Genomic DNA, 15229 nt, shown 5'->3' on the forward strand with positions numbered 1-15229 from the left:
GCGAACCTCTGGGTACAGGCAACTCATTGCAAGCCTGGCCGCCACTACAGTCATCATTACCATTGCTAATACTCTTCAACTACTGAATGCCAGAGTCCCGGCGGTTTTGCATACATAACGGGCGAGCGCCAGACACACCCGGCACGGGGTCCCGGCTAGGCAGACGGGAGCCGTGACGGAGAAGCGACGACTACCTTGAGACACCACCGGCCACCACCACCACTTCCAGCCGTTCAGGTGAGACTCGCGGCTACGTACGCGTCGCGCGGCTCGTGTGGGTGGAACGTGCGTGATACGCGTGCCGCGTTGCCTTCTATCGCCGCTTCGCACGCATCACGTGAGACAGCGCCAACCGAAATGGCCGATCGGGTGAGTGTGGGACGGTAGGTTTTTGGTTCCGTGCCGTTCCGCCGGATACTTCTAGATGCCGTCCCAACTAGAAGGCGTTCCGGGGCTCAAAATGGCGTCCGTACGTCCCGTTCGCGCCTCGAAGATCGCTAGCGGTTGACGACATTCGTGCCGTGTACGGTAGCGAGGGCCTACGCTTTACTACGCGATTAGCGCTAATGCGTTTCGTCGGTGTAACAATTGTCTGGTGTTTTTTTCTTCGATCTGACAGGCGCGATTCGTTATCGGTCGATACTTTTCCTCGTTTACGAACCATTGGATGTCGTCCAAAAGTTGTGCAGTCTATATTAACACCGCTCGAAGGACACCGTCGCACGTAAACAGAGTAGCTACGTTAGGGTAGCGGGTCGGTGACGTCACCGCCAATCTTCAAGGTGAACTTGTAGATCTCTTACGTCACCGTCCGCCATATTGCAAATATAGCAAAAAACATTATCGCAGTCAATGCGATTATTCTTTTTCTGTAACCGCGTTTCCACGCTCCGGGCTAGTGATTTTTGCCATTTTTACTTCACTCGGTAAAGATCGCGTGCGAATCATTGGCACTCCCTTAGCTTTCAATAATTTATTTGAACAGTTGCGATATTCGTCCCGGTTACACGATAGAACTAAAGTGGTAGAGACTATTATAATTGTCCGACTAAATTGAACTCGTGGAGCGGCTCTCCTCCCATCGGAGCTTAAATCAAATCGCGTCATTGGAGAGTTCCTTAATGAATTTCATGGATAAAATTCGACTTTTAAAAAATCGTTAAATCTCTATTTACTGATAAATGCGGATATCAACAAGTGCGTCCGAAATCATTTACGTAGTGCTTGTTTTTCTTCTCATTATTCTTCTAGTTTACAATGGGATAAATATGACGACAGGTGAAACGGGATTCGACAAAGTGCATTTTGACAAATCGTAGTTAGTAATCGGGAGGTTGCCGACTGGTTGCAAGATTTAATAAGAGACAACGAGCTGCCCGCCTGCTCGGTTTGACCGCACGCCATGGCACAGCTGGCGTTGATACAGTGTATAAGTGAGATACCGAGAACCATCCGAAGCCATCATGATGGAGACGATTAGTCTTACGTTACCGTCGGTAACACGAGAAGAGACGGCAAAGAGTGTTTGCGTGCCAACACACGAATCGATGACGTAGTAGCACGGCCACATGTTTACGGTGCACTAATTGGTGGTCTCCATGGCGACGTGGATGCTGCGGAGGCTGCTAATGACTGATTTGGCGGGCTGTGGGTTTGAGGCTGCACGCTTGACACGGAGAACCGCTGATTGGGGAGATGTTAAAGACGTGTCATTAAGCATTCAGAGTTTTTGCCACGCGTCACTCGACGCAGACACCTCCGACGACCGTTCTTTCTCCGTAATTCTATCGCCACGGGTCGTCCAAACCAGAATTTTACGTAGGTGGCCGGGTCAGTGTGTAATAGTGCCCTCTAGTGCCACTTCGAGCCGAATTATTCAAATGACCTCTTTTAATTAAGCGTGAAGATGGCCGCCTTGGGCTATTTTGGGCCCGAGTTATAAATGGATTCTTGATGGAAATCTTCTCCAATTGGTGGCGACAGCCGGGTAGCAAGGGTCAAGGAGAAGTTGTAATTAATATCTTTAAGAAAATAACCTACAAAATCTGGGACGATAGACGCATAACCGTGGCGTATCGGAACTGGACCCAAAATTCTTACGCCGATTTTTAGCTCGAAAGATAAGCTAAAGGTAAAGATTGACTGCGGAAGTCTTAGAGCTTCTTTCCAACAAAAGACGGATGAGAAAGTTTCATTCCGTCATTCATCATGTTCAGCGGTGCCATCGAGTCTCTTACTCTTCAATATCTTTGTTCTATCTTCTATAAATCATTATAAAATCGATCCGCAAACCCTTGATTCGGTTTGAAAAATAAAATATTTTCTGCAGTTTAACATAAAGAGTAGCTTGGAAATTTTTCAGTCGCTTTTGATTATTTTAAGAATGAGAAGAATGCAGTTGAAGCATCTCGACAATTCTCATTAAAAACGTATCATATTTTGTTAGAAATTAATCTCAGAAGATCGCTGCTTCTTTTTCGTGCGGCTTCACTTCTTGATTTCCCTGTAAAGTTCGGTAATTTACGTCCTTTCTACAACAATTTAACCTTCACTATTGCAAGATAATTATTTATTTAATATTTAACATTATTAAAATTTATTTTTAAAATGATTAAGGACGTTGTATTCTTTATTTTTAAATTATTTTAAATTGATCTGATGTATTAACGTTTGCTTATATTTGTATTGCATTTGGTCTCCCAGAGGTATTCGAATTTAAGTTAAATACTGCAATTTTTATATTAAACTGTAGTGATTTTTTAGCAAGTGCAATCTAAAATTGATTTTATTTATCGTTAAAATAAGTTTAACGTGATTTTAAACTATTTTTATGTATACTAATATAGCATTTAGAAATGGTTTAACATAATTTTAGAAGAGCTTAAAGATCATTTTAAGATAGCTCGGATTCTAAATTTAACAAGAATTAGTCTAGATTGTAGGAGGTGGGTAATGAAGTATATGGCGAAATTAACGGCATTTTTCTTGGTTGTAACTGCAACCTTATCTAACGAAAGTGCGTTTTCACGACTCTTCGAGGTAGAAAAAAATCATCAAAAATTAATTAGCCTATCTAACACCAACTCAAACTCTCTCTACTCGTTTGATTTTTATGCCCGAAACAATAACTTTGTTCTATTAAGTAGAAACGTAATACAGTAGCTATTTATTTAAATGCCCGTTTATCTGGGTAACTCAAACGAGCAAAAGCATCGATCCACTTGTACCTTGGCTGAAGCTTAGAGTCCTGATCTTACTAACGTCGTTTGTATTCAGACAGGAGTTTCCAATAAACTCCATCTCCGCAGCAACCGTCCGGTAATTAGCCAATAATAGAAGACGTTTGTAGCCGTGTCGCACGGAGTAGTAAATCAGTACGTGCAGTGGACATTCGGACGGGGTAAGTCTCCACCCTTTTCTCTCTTTCTCTCGCTTAAACTATGGAAATCAAGGATATACAATGGAGTGGTAGAGGATAATTGGAACAGCCGTTGAATGGCTTCCATCTTGGTTGTGTGGTGCGTAAACTGTTTACCACTGTTAAATTCCCCTCGAGCTATATCAATAGCGCTAGGAACAAAAAGAAAGCGCGTGGAACTATTTGTTTAAGTCTCATTGAATGTACTATTGAATATTCATCCGCAGTTGCCATTTCCAAAAGCATAAAGTCGCAGATTGAGGGGAAAGGGAAGCTGCCAAAAACCTGTTTGCAGAGAAAACTCCCAAAGAGGAATTAAAACAAAGCTGATGTTTGTCTCGGCCCGGGGCGACACATTCGAAACTTACTTTGATCCATTCATGTGCAGATGTTAAATAAATATGGAGGAATTCACTAAGAGAAGAAATAAAAATTCGTTAGACTTCGTGGATGCTGGACAATCTATGTAAAATTCCTGCTTCGCGATGAGAGATGATGTTTGTTTGATTCTGTAATTACCCCGGGCTGTTGCGTATAGAATTGGAGATAGTTGCATCGATGATGAATAGATTGGAAGACCAAACGAGTAGCGTTAACTACGGCGCTTTTCGATTTCTCTACATTTTTTCCTCTTTAACTGCGAAGGATTTTGATTACAAAAAAGAAAGAACGAAAAAGTAGGAATCCCGTCTGCCAGTGGTAAACAGGTTTTATCTGCCTTAAGCACCGAGGAGAAGCCAAAAAATTTTGACAGGACGCACGAGGACATGAACCGAGGAATGACAGATATAGCGTACAGGAAAGTAATAGCTTTTCTTCCTGTTTCCTAACCCTTTTTTCTGTAGCCCGCGGCTAAAATAGACTCGTCCGATTCGTGCTCAGCTTACTCGACTCTACTTCCAACCTCCAAGTCGAACAAAGGTGAAGAAGGTCAGTGCTAATAATTTTTTGTTTTCGCATGAGTTTCTTATTATTCCATCCGCATCGTCTCGGATGTGATACCTTGCTTGCAAGACCTCTAACCGGACAACTCCTATCTCCTTCCAACACACAAATCATATGACAAGTATCCATATAAATCCAAACCTTAGTATTAAATTTGTTTCAACTTATGATTGGAAAAAATAACATGGCAGTCAAACATATTTTGGCATTTTTTCTTCATAATTTAATTAAAATTCAAATATAAGATAAGAATCTGTGAGTGAAAATACAGAACTTCTCACACATGACTTATATTAAAATATCAATTGCGGGTGAATCCGTGGGTGACACGATGTTTCTTTTCATTTTGTTTAAACCTTTCGAGTCACGTGACTGTTTTAGGAAGAGGGACGGCTCGAATTAGTTCCTTAACCACTTGTGTCACACGCCCTCGGTAATCACCGTTATCTAGCTAGCAGTGAGTACCCCGTCACGTGGTATTGCGAGTTCTATCCTTAATCATAACCCTGACGGAAGAAAGCATTGTATTATAAGGCAGGCTTTAGTGGATAGGCAGGTTTACACACACACGTACACTTACAGTCCGTAAAATGGTCTACCCTCCCTCTCGTGGTGACCTTCGTTGTATACCTTAAGGGATTCGCAAAAATTCGTTTCTACTCAAGGATGAAGATGAAAATGATAGCGCGGTCAAATCGTATTATTATTAAAAGAGTGGATTTGACCAATTATTCTAAAATGACCCTTAATAGTAGTTGAGTGTTTTACACTGCATGCACTTTCCTTTAAAAAAATAAAAAAATACAACAAATTAAATTAAGAGACAATAACCAGTAATGTCACATAATTATGGTAGTGTTTAGCATTATCGTTCTTTTTCCGCCAAGCAATCCGTTACGAGAAACGATTAATAAATTATAATATTTATTTATTTGAACCTGGAAGGTCTTAAGTCGTAATGTGAAACGAAAAAAGTTGTAGACAGACCAGAAGTGATTAAACTACATCAGATCGACTAAGTCCTCCAGGCAGCTGTACCCTAACCAGGATATCCTGTTACCTGGGACAGCTGCAATCTAAGAAAACCAGCTTACCGAACCTGGCCTTAGGCTGGCCTACCTGACTTTCTTCGCCGTTCTAAACATACAACAATTTATTATGTTCTATCTTCCTGTCACCGGATCTGGTTCCTGGACGGGACACCAGGAAATTCCATCGCAATTTAACTAAGTACAATGACACACCATGTCCACTAGGAGGAACGACATAGTTCTAGAGGTAATTGGCGATAAAAGGCCTCCTCGTACCAAGTTTATTTAATGCTAGGGCTGCCTTAGCTATCCATTCAGAACGAGAAGCGGGAGAAATCACCACTCGTTATTAAAATACGAGGATGGCAGAATGTTCTTCTTAATTGTGCAATCTGTTTTAGGTTCTCCCTCCGAACGTTTATCATAAGTGAACGCTTCTTAAAATTAGCAATTTTCCTGATTATATTTTTATTTAATTTTATTCGGAGAGGGAAGGAGTGACGTTAACTTTTAACAAGTTTATAAAGATGTCTGAGCCTATTCATTGTCTGATGATTAAGTGACGAATGGCTTACGAGAAATGGCAAATACGAGACAACCCATTTCGCCTCTGCTGAAGAAAATTTAAGGCAATTATGACAATTAATCCACAAGCAAATAGGAGCTAAACCTGATTCACGGTAAATTGAAAGATGGTCGAGTAGTGGTCCTTTAATATATCATAGAAAACCCGCTATTAAGATATCATTAAGATAGACTAGGAGCATGCCGTGGTACTTTTTTACTTTCGAAAAGGAATTCGGTAGTAAGAATTAATAGGCTGAATAGGAGATGGTTTGGGTTTGAGAAGGCAAGTAATTAATGAGACAAGTTAAAGACTCAATTGACGACTTAAGTCTTTTGACAGATCTCGGTAAATTTTCGCTTTCCATAAAAAATGGAGTTTAGTGTCTTTTATGGAGTCAGTGAAGGAAAGTTCCTTGCGAGATGGCCTAAAGGGTCAACTAAGTTAGGACGGAATGAAAACGTTTTGGGTCAAGGCTATTGCTCAACAGCTGCTCCTATCATCAGCTGTTAAGCGTGCTACTTGTTATCAGAAAAGAGCGAGAAAGAGAAAGCCGCAATTCCCGAGATAAATATCTTTTCGGTTATTTTTACAAATGTTTAATCTCTCTTATCAGAAAAATAACTTTTGTCGGATGATTAAAAACTCCAAGATATAATTTAACTTTCAGAACCTTCGTAATAAACAAGTTTTCCCTAAGTAAATTCTTATTTTTAATAAGCTTATCTTTATCTAATTCATCTTTTCTGCTTTTTCTTTAGTCCATTTTTTCGTTAAAACGTTTTATTCGTTAAATTGTATGATTACCGTGAATATAAAAATAGGATTTGCACAATTTAAATAAAATTCTAACCAAATGTTTAATGTCAGAGGAATTAAAATAATAATTATAAGAACGCCAAATATAAGTAGGATTATCTTCTAGATTAATTAATATTTTTAAAAAACACTTCCACTGAGTTGTTAAGTAAGCGAGTGTTTAGAAACACAAGTAAGCACTGGCACATATCTAACAAAGTGTTTCTACCATTTCTACAAGAGTGTAATATTGATAAAAGCATTTGACAAGATTTTTTTCTGGTTGTTTAATTTTTTTCCTAAGAATCCGAGCCAATTGGGACAAGTATTTCTAAATAGAAATACACTTCTGACTTGATTTAAATGTTTATCTTTCGCTTTGAAAGACTCTCCCTTCGGCTCAATCGATTTTGATGAATAACATATCTTATTGGGAGTGGATGGACTACTTTCGGTTGCCTTATGTTTCTACAAAATTTACTATCCAATATCGTCTTGATATATCAAAAACGCGTAATTACATAAAATTACTTTTTCAAACGAGCTCTTTAATATCATGGGTATAAACGCTGCTAGCACTGATGTCGTTTTTACACCATTTTTTATTTAGGGCTGTAGAAAAGCGGCACGTTGTAAACCGATGTTGATTTACTTCCAAAACAGCTTGTGGTTTACCGAAAAATTGTTTTTCCAAGGTGGAATCATGACATCAGAAATCACGTGGTAGTCGCGCGAGGTGGCAATTTTTTCCGACGTTTCCCTAAGGGTTCTAAGGGACATATCAGCAATCCCCAGGGATGGACGCCGACGGCAGGGACAATGGAAGACAGAATATTAGATTTCCCCCCCGCACTCTGACCCACAGATTTCGGCTGTGGACGTGAAGGGAAGGAAATCGAATTGGCGCCAGCGCTCCGAGGCGGAAGGTACGGGGGATGAAGAGATAAAGTGACCACGAGCTTGGCTTTTTATTGGGGAAAATCAAGTGAGAGCGCCAAACCATCCTCTCCTTGTCGTTACGTCTTAGTAAATCTCGTTTTCTCCCAGGACTAGCTAAGAGAAGTCACGTCTAAAGCACTCGCCTATGTGCGTCCCGTCGCTGAAAGCAATTTTTCGACTAGATCCAGTTTTGTAGATTCCGACTAGTAGCATACGACTATCTCGACAATTGATAACTATTGTCTCTCCACAGACTGCTTGACGCTATAAAAGTGGGACAGCAGATGTGTCCAAAATGCCGAACTAATGACAAGTTAGCGCAGAAAATGATTGTGTAATTGTATGGTATTACAACGATACAGACTTGTTTCTAGAGGCAACGTCTGGTGCTAAATTAACCTGGTCACCTCACTATATTTACCGGTTTCGGAAGTCTGGTCTTTATTGATACTCCCGTGCCTCCAAACGACATCGATTTTACAAGACGTGACTGGCATAGAACCAGTTAAAAAGACGTCACTAATTCAGGCACCGGAAATTCAGATAACCAATCAACGATAAGAAAGTGTAGGAAAGTCAGGAAATGAATTGTAAGTTTGGAAATTGGTGCGATCTCGTAGTACGGAGCCCCGGGCTTCTCCGGCTCTCCTCCTTAACTTCATTAACCTTCCAATCGATGAGAAATTTTAAACTGGGACACGAATTGTGTCTGGAAATGTCGAAAGACCTTCAGGGTTCCCGAGGGTTTTTCTGTTGTTGCCTCTTTTTTCTTTCTTTCTTTACCCCCTTTCCTCCGTCCCAATGATAAGGGAGAAAAAGAAAAAACTGCCCAATTCGCAACAATTTCAATGAGGATTTGATGATTGGTTTGTTTTCCAGGAATGTTGCCAATTATGATGCGATTTCCGCTTTATTTCTGACATAAAACTGGAAATTACTTTCTGATCAGCATTTTTCACTCTTCTCCGAAACTTTAATTGGAATTATTACACGTTGGTGATTTTTTGTGCATCGTAACTCATCCTCGTAAAAACATTTTTTCCTTCCTTCTTTTCATACCTGCGGAGAAAGTGGCAGCCCATAGGCTAAACTCGACTACACGAGGCAAAAATCTGTGCAGGTGGTTCTTTATTTCCTATTTGACGTCACGTAACGTGAGTTCTAACCATTTGTCTTTTGCCAAAAGGAGGCTAATGTCATCTCCTTTCTAAATAGCGCCACTTTGAAACATTGTCTTGGAACCTTCACGAGAGGCCCACGCTTGAATTTTCTTTTAAACTCCCACCATAAAAATAAAAATAAAATATTTCTCTTTTGTTTACGCTCTTTAAGCTACATATTTTCAAAGTTTAAGTTTTTATAAATTGTTTGCTGTAATCGGAGTGCTTCGACCCAACGTAATGTATAAAAAACAGACGTTTCGAGGAAATATATTTCATTTTTTAATTGTTTGTCTTTCTAAAGGTCGAATTTTTAATTTAGGTTAACTTTAATTTTTAACCAATTTGAATCGTTCAGCGGTCTATCCAGACAGCAATGACAGAACACTTCACGTTCTCTACAGAATCATAAGCTACCCAAGTCTAGTAAAGTAGGAGATTCGTGCTCAATGTGCGAACTCTATTCATTTCTATAATTGATTTGGTAATTAGAAACGTTGCAGAGAATAAAGGTTTAGTTGTACCGTGTCGACAAGTCACGCAATGAGATGAAAATTTTTTACTACAAAAGTTAATCAGAAAAACAGGATCCCTTTATCTTAAAAGTGAAAGTCAGCCTCTTTTTTCCAAATTTTGAGCACGATTCTTTATTTTTTGGTCGAGTCTACAATAATAAATTTTACACCGGTAAAGGATGCAAAACGTCACAAGACGAAAGAACCTATTAGAAGAAAGATCCTTGAAGGTGATTGCCTCATCATGCAGAAATATCTGTAGTCGTTGCAGAAATAACAAACATTGTCATTCGTCAGTGCAGAAAGCCATTTATCATCATTTTAACTACAGTACGTGCTGTTACAGCTGAATTGGCCTTTCCCCAACTCAACAAGACGTGAAAATATGTTCCTTTTTTCATTGTCATCTCTTAAGATTGTTTCAATATAAAGTGAGAACCATTATTGTACATTAGAGAGATAGATAGGAGAAATTCAATAATTCCACAAAAAAATAAAAAATAATAATAAGTTTAATTTTTTCCAACTCCCTCTCAATTTGCCAACTCCACTTTGTGACGGAATGATGGGATAGTCTGCACACGCCGATTGAGAAGCCCGATAACAAAACTGGTTAGACAATCTACAGAGTGAGTACTGCTATATGACAGCACTCGACAATGCTTGACAGTAAGCCCGATTACGAAGTTAAGCGATTTATTTTGACACAATCCGACTCGTCTCTTCTCAACCCTGGTTTGTTACGAAACGAAGCGGCGCAGTTTATCTGAACGAATATGGAGGATGCGGATCATTTTTATTCCTCTCGAAGTATGTGGGTTTCGTAATAAACGGTGTACAGAACGGGTTTGTGGGAAATTTTGAAAACGTTGGAGCGATGTCGGGGATTGCAGATGTGCGGAGAGAAAAGAGAAACCGAGGAAGAGGAAGACAGAAAAAAATGAAAGCGCGCCAGACTCAGGTGTTGGAAGATCTACACACGTAATGACTAACCCGACATTTTTAATGGAGCGGCAAGAAAGAAATTAAATAGGGATTTGTCGACGGTGCACCCCTGCTGAGAATTCCCGGTGGAAGGATTGAGTAGGCGGGAGACCTCCTATGAAAGAGGCAGAGCCACAGCCAAGGAGACAGGAGGTAATTAGAGTGGTCGAAATTCAGAAGTATGAGGCATCTTTCGACTCGAACAACTGGCGCCTTACAGCTGCTGACGAGCCGGCTCGATGACGTGATAGGAGGCGAATGCCAGTTGATAATCCCCCACGTCCCAAATACTTGCTTTCGAGCCGCCTGGTTCTTCTGGATGACCAAGTTGCACGCTAAGCACATGCCACAGTCGGGACGGTCCAGGTGTTGCCGGACTGCGGAACCTAGCAGGTGGAGTGGATCGAGTCACGTGATGCAACCAACAGCTGCGCAAAAAAGAAGCGTATTTTCGATCGCTCCTCTTTTCTTACGTTGTCTCAGGCGCCACCGATCATTCTCTATCGCAGTTTCCATCCGAAGATAAATGCCGTCTGCAGTTAAACTTCACCAACTTAAAAGTTTCTCTTTTTGTTACTGTCCCGTCGTCATGGCAACACTGGAGAGACTATCGCTCCTATCACCACTAGCGACCTCTGTTAGCGCCGGCGGGAACCAACGGTCGAAACACCTGTGGCTATGGCTGGTCCGACTCCAATTAATATGCGGGCTAAGCAGGCACAAAGTTGGAAAATTACACTATTTAACCGGCCTAAACTGGTTTATAAACAGCTTAGCGCTTTAATGGATAAATCGGCGTTTTTAACTTAACGTAAGCCTCTGTCAAGTCGAGAAAAATATTCAATTTTTTTTTTTTTTCTATCAGGACATCATCTCTATCTCGCCAATTTGTGAAAAACAGTCATCTTCTATTAATAATTGTATTAATAAAGTACTATTTTATATTACGCGTAAAAGCTTAAATTTATTTTTAACATTATTATTAGTGAAATATATAACAAAAAACAGAATTTTCTGAAATAAAATGCAAATTTTATCATAATCTCTCTTTATCTAAATATCGGCCGATTGTCAGAGATGCAGAAAACAAACAAATAGAGGAGGGTTGAAATAAATGGGCACGATGGTTAGCGCAGTACCGGAGTGAAGAATCCGTAATAAACAAACAGGAGACAATTACTTTGGTCAACAATAGAGGGGAGACAAGAGCAGAAAGAGTCCCCGGGACCGATGACCCACCCCGAAACCGCATTCATCAATTCTCATCGTCTTGTGTCAAAACACAACCGTGTTCTCAATCATCGCCTAGCGCTGTCTGTCTACCCTTAATAGGGGGCCTAATTTCTCCCCCAATCCCCAATTACCCCGTCTCCATGGAGACACCAACCTGTCGAGGTTTTTTCTTCTTCCACATCCAATCGCTCTCGGTGCGAGTGTGTCAAATTTTCCCCGCTGTGCAGCCCATTTGCATATCGCCACTGTTTCCAATCAACTAGATGCTCGGCCTACTTTCGCTCAGATGTTATATCGTTGTTAAATAAAGTTTCTTCCTAGATTGCCGCCAGCTGATATCTAACACAAACTAACTTCTAAGATTAGTCCTTCCATCTCCCCTCTTACTTCGCCTTCTCTGCAATATCCGATTGGCTTTTTCTTTATGAAAATATCATTAAGATAATCCAATTCTTTCAATGGTAGATTTTAGCCCATTATCTTACTAAATGCACTTTTTGTAATTATAGTCGACGAGTAATTTTTCTTTTATTTCATTTTTTTGCGGTTTAAACTATCGACAGATAAAATAATTCTTTTTCTTCATTCCTCTCTACTTTCCACTTGCTGATTAATAAATCATTAACAGTCACAAATAATAATTAATAAATTATTTAACAAATTAAATAAGTCATTTAAAAGCAGAGACATTGAAATAACAAGGAAACAAGATTGAAAATACGAAAAATAATTAACATATTTTAAAAAATACCGTTCGACTTTTAAATAATTAATATGACTTAATTCTAAACAATGTTTTAATTCGAATTAGAAATATCATCGAATCGAAATATAAACAAAAATTATTAAATAATAATTAACTTACGACAATTTGGTTGTTAACAGGAAATAGCCTATGTGAAAATAATGTAAAAAAATTAATTTTCTTGTTAAAAATTTCAAAATTACAGTTAAATTCGATACAATATAGCCTATAAATTTAAACTTTCAAAAGCTCATGGTTAATTTTATTGTTAAAACTTAAATGTTTTTAACTTATTTCGTTATGTTTATGCAAAACACTAATTATTAAGTCAGCGAAAAGGAAAGAAAACAGAAATTTTTTTTAATTGTTAGAGAAAAAATGTAGGAAAATTATTTTAAATTTTAATCAATTCATTAAAAATATGTATAAATCTTTAAAAGCTTGAATCAACTCAGAAAAAGCAACGATTCTTCCTCATTATAAAGAGAAGATTCTCTGATTACGTACAGACTGACAGACAGCTGGATAATTAGAGATGATATCGTATCATCCAGACTTGTCTCTCGTTATCTCATATCTCATTTATCACACTGGCCGAAAATTTATATAAATTATAATATTTTTCTAGCAGGAGTTCTTCATTTTAAAAAATTTGATATCTTATCTCAGATAATTTGTCAACAAAATGATAATAAAAAATTAGGATATTTAATAAGTTAAAAATTATTATTTAATTCGAATATAATTCTGTTATTTTTGGTCTATAAAAAAATGAAATAATGTTTAGTTCTTATTCATCAACTTGGAGTAAGACGTTAAGCTAATTAGGACCAATATGTGACCTCTGTATTTAATTTAGGTTAAGTATGCACGCCTTGACATACATTAATCCTTGACCCAGAACTGCCACATTTCAATTTTTAACTCAATTAAACGTATTTTTGAACCCAGGTAACGAAAGAAAAATGCGAGCAGAGACAGCAACGTGAGTTTGAAAAGTGAAGAGAAGACGGAAGAAATCAAACTCCTGTTAATTGTAGTAAGGTAATTATAATAATAAATCTATTAGTTTAAATACTGTATGAATATAAGTCAACACAACCTGTTTCAAAAACTCTCATTAATGAGGAAAAAAAAAGAACGATAGGGAAGTTCATTGCCAGAAAGTGGGTAATTGTTACTAGTGAATTGAGTGGGACGGTAATGAAGGAGATGACTATAAACTATCCATTAAGGAAAATATCGACGTGTTGTTTACATTAAGTACGGAGAAGTGAATATCGAGGTGTCAATAATATTCTCTGGCCTCTATTGGTTAGTAATTCAAGAAAGACCCAGAGGAATAAGGTCTCAGAAGGAGAGAGAGATGTGCTCATTGCCAGGGACGTATGATCCAAATGCAATATTTTCTTTCAGATGCACTTCTCTATAAATGTAATTAAAGCTACGAATTCATTATAAAAATGATTTCCTTCCTATTTATTTAGATTGTTAACATCACCGTACATAGCTGTCAATCTTTTAAGATAATATATAAGTTATACGATGCTTAATTAAGTGCGTGTACACTTAAAACAATAAAAATATTATAGTAATGGATCACGATAAACACGTTCTGCATAATATTTAAAGCTGCTCTCCGTGTAGAAAGCCTTAAATTGTGCGAGTCTACATAACTCGTTATTGAAATGTATGTGTCAAACGGGTTACACTGTAACCCATCTCGTCCGGAGATAAAGAGCAGGTAATTTGCCATTTACTAGCATACCCCTATTGTTTTAGTGTTGTTACGTTTCCTTCCATCCCATCTTTATGTCCCATTGCTAATTTTATCATCACGTCATCCTTCTATCTGATAGCGACCTGTATCATTACTTTGTGATTTATCAGTAGGCACACAGTTAGGCGAAAGGCGTGTGTGCATTTCTCGACAGAATGCAAACCAGACATCGAAGAGGCGTCAGAGATGCCAAAATCTGTATTCTGCTCGTACGCGCCATCATATTCTTAGACGTTATATTTGACAGACTAATCGCTAACACGGCAAGAGGAAGAAAAAAACATATGATACATCAGCCATTCTTACGGGCGAAACGATCCGGCCCTCTAATCTAGCATTAGAAAGAAGGAAGGGAAAAAGTCCTGTCTGCGGGTTTCCGGTCAGTTGATAGACCGGAAGTGACCGTGGCTGACACCCAGAGTGGATTAGTAGTCGTCAGCCATTACGTCAGAGAAGGATGCGGCAGAGCTCAAGAGATCAGCCGACAACATCTCGTCTACGCTCTGCTGGTCTATAGGGATGATGACTCTAACAGAAGTGACTGCAATTATCTGTCGGTCACTTTCTTCGTTTTCTCTTCGCATTCTGCTTGCATACTGGGTAGTCTCTCCCTAAATATTGAACTAGAAAAATCCGCAAAAGAGAATGAAGTCGCCAGCCCAATCTTCGATTAGTTTAGTGCACTATTCAAATTTTTCAACACGAGAAATGTAACAAAAATAAATAATAAAGCAGAGAAAATAACATATGGGCTATTTTTATTACATTGGGCAGGAACACTTACATTAAATAAATTTCTCAAAGAGGGAGAGAAATCAAACAAAGACGAATTGCTTTCCGAATGAGCATGGAAGCAGTTTCGATGATATCAGACGACATTGACTTTACTTATTGAAAGACCTACCTATGGGCCAGGCGCAGGAGTTGCAGCCACGTGTTGGGCAGGGGGAAGAAGGGTAAGTCTCATTCTCTTGATTGGACGGGAAAACTCAATTTCCCAGGGAGGATAATAGAGAAATGAGCACTTCCACCGCTGCCGTTATGGTCGGCCCGTATTATTTACTATGGAAGCCACGATCCAATTTCTTAGGGACCGAAACAAGATTAGAAGGGAAT

General features: G+C 38.9%; 1 protein-coding gene across 3 annotated transcripts in view; it reads left to right on the plus strand.

Annotated features, from left to right (window-relative positions):
* Positions 1-15229, plus strand: part of LOC136979050 (probable U3 small nucleolar RNA-associated protein 11) — a 164335-nt gene continuing 149106 nt past the window's right edge. The window contains exons 1-2 of one of the 3 annotated variants that reach the window (XM_067274945.1): positions 1-237; positions 13285-13377. The gene's annotated coding sequence lies outside the window, so the exon portion shown is untranslated. Of the gene's footprint in view, positions 261-13284; positions 13378-15229 lie in introns of all 3 variants that reach the window. The other 2 variants (XM_067274947.1, XM_067274944.1) reach the window with 2 other exon arrangements.

This window comes from Centruroides vittatus, unplaced genomic scaffold (assembly GCF_030686945.1).
Source record: "Centruroides vittatus isolate TY-2023 unplaced genomic scaffold, ASM3068694v2 contig_575, whole genome shotgun sequence".
NCBI classification, from domain to species: Eukaryota; Metazoa; Arthropoda; class Arachnida; order Scorpiones; family Buthidae; genus Centruroides; species Centruroides vittatus.